Below are 2500 nucleotides of genomic sequence, written 5' to 3' on the forward strand. Positions count from 1 at the left end.
CCTCTCCTCTCCCTCTCTCTCTATCTATCTCCCTCTCCCTCTCTTCCTCTCTTTTTCTCACTCACTCCCTCCCTCTCTCTCTGTCTGTCTCCCCCCCCTCTCTCTCTGTCTCCCCCTCCTCTCTCTATCCATCTATCTCCGTGTTTCTCTCTCCTCTCCTCTCTCTCTCTCTCTCTCTCTCTCTCTCTCTCTCTCTCTCTCTCTCTCTCTCTCTCTCTCTCTCTCTCTCTCTCTCTCTCTCTCTCTCTCTCTCTCTCTCGCTGTCTCCCACACCTCTCTCCCCTCCCCCCTTCTCTCTCTATCTTCGTCTTTCTCTCCCTCTCCTTCTCTATCTATCTATCTATCTCCGTCTCCCTCCTCTCTCTGTCTCTCTCTCTCTCGCCCTCTCCTCTCTCTTTGATTGTCTGCAATAACAATAATACTAACGATAATGATAATAATTAAAAATAATAATAGTAGAAATAATCATAATATCGCTATTATTCTTACTATAATTATTACTGTTGTTATTATTTCTTAAATTATCATTATTGTTATTATCATTATAGAAATAGTTATAATGAGGACAATGACATTAATAATTAAGATAATAGCTCATATAATGATTATATTAAGGGTAATTATGGCGATAATTATATAATGATTATAATGATGTTAATGCTATTAATGATAATAATGATAATGATAATAATCATAAAGCCCATGCATAATGAAAAAACGGCGAAATCTAGCGATATTATATTATATCTTTTGATATATGATATATATATATGATATATATTTTGTATATATATATATATTATATATATATATAAAATATATATATATATATTTTTTATATATATTTAATATATATATATATATATATATATATATATATATATATATATATATATATATATATATATATATATATATATATATATATATATATATATATGCCTTTTGAGAATATGGTTGAAAAAAAAACTTTTCGAGTTTATGGGATGATTATGATGATTTCTGCAATAATTCGGCTGATTATGATGATTTTCATGATAATCCCATTAATAATGACGATAATAATGATAATTATGACAATTAGGATAATAATGACATTTATTAGGATAATTATAATAGTCATAATTATAATGATAATTTGCGTAATTAATGCAATAATAGCAATCATCAACAATACTCTAATGATTTTCATGATAATAGCAATACTAACTACAGTGATAATAATTTTAAAAAATAATAGAAGAAATAATCATAATATCGCTATTATTGTTATTGTAATTATTACTGTTGTTATTATTTCTAAAATTATAATTATTATCATCATTATAGAAATAGTTATAATGAGGAAAATGACATTAATAATTAAGATAATAGCTCTTATAATGATTATATTAAGGGTAATTATGGCGATAAGTACTATAATGATGATAATGATGATGTTAATGCTATTAATGATAATAATGATGATAATCATAAAGCCCATCCACAATGAAAACAAGGCTAAAAGTATAAAAATCCCCAAAGTCGAAAAAACGGCGAAATCTAGCGATATAATATAGCCTTTTGAGAATATGGTCGAAAAAAACCTTTTCGAGTTTATGGGATGATTATGATGCTTTCTGCAATAATTCGGCTAATTATGATGATTTAGGTGATAATCCCATTAATAATGACGATGATAATGATAATTATGACATTAATTAGGATAATCATGATATTAATTAGGATAATTATAATGAAATGATAATTTGCGTAATTAATGCAATAATAGCAATCATCAACTATACTCTAATGATTTTCATGATATAAAGATAATAACAATAATGATAATGATTTAGAAATAATAATGACAATAATGCTCATTATAATAATAATGATATTATTTCTATTGTCATTATTAGTACGAAAATTATTAGAATAGAGTTAATTATTGCTATTATTGCAGTTATCAAAATTATCATTATAATTATCATTTTATTATTATTATCATTATTATTATTGTCATTATCATCATAATTATCATTATTGTTAATAATAAAGGAATTATAAAAATCATCATTATTACCCGAATTAAAGTTAAAATCATCATAATTATCATTTAAATGCGAGAAAGGGTGTTTTTCGACCTTTCTCTCAAAAGGCTGTAATACGCTAGATTTTGCCGTTTTTTCGAAGTTAGGGATATTATCATTTTTAGCCTTTATTTCATTATAAATGGACTCTATGATTATTATCATCATAATTATTGTCATTATTCTTATGATTATCATCATTATAGTCATTATCGTTATGATTCTCATTATTATCATTATCATTGTGTGTGTGTGTCTATATATATATATATATATATATATATATATATATATATATATATATATATATATATATATATATATATATATATATATATATATATATATATATATATATATATATATATATATACACATATATACACACTGTATATGTGTGTGTATATATATACATCATATATATGTAT

This window comes from Penaeus vannamei, chromosome 34 (genome assembly GCF_042767895.1).
Source record: "Penaeus vannamei isolate JL-2024 chromosome 34, ASM4276789v1, whole genome shotgun sequence".
In the NCBI taxonomy this organism is placed as follows: domain Eukaryota; kingdom Metazoa; phylum Arthropoda; class Malacostraca; order Decapoda; family Penaeidae; genus Penaeus; species Penaeus vannamei.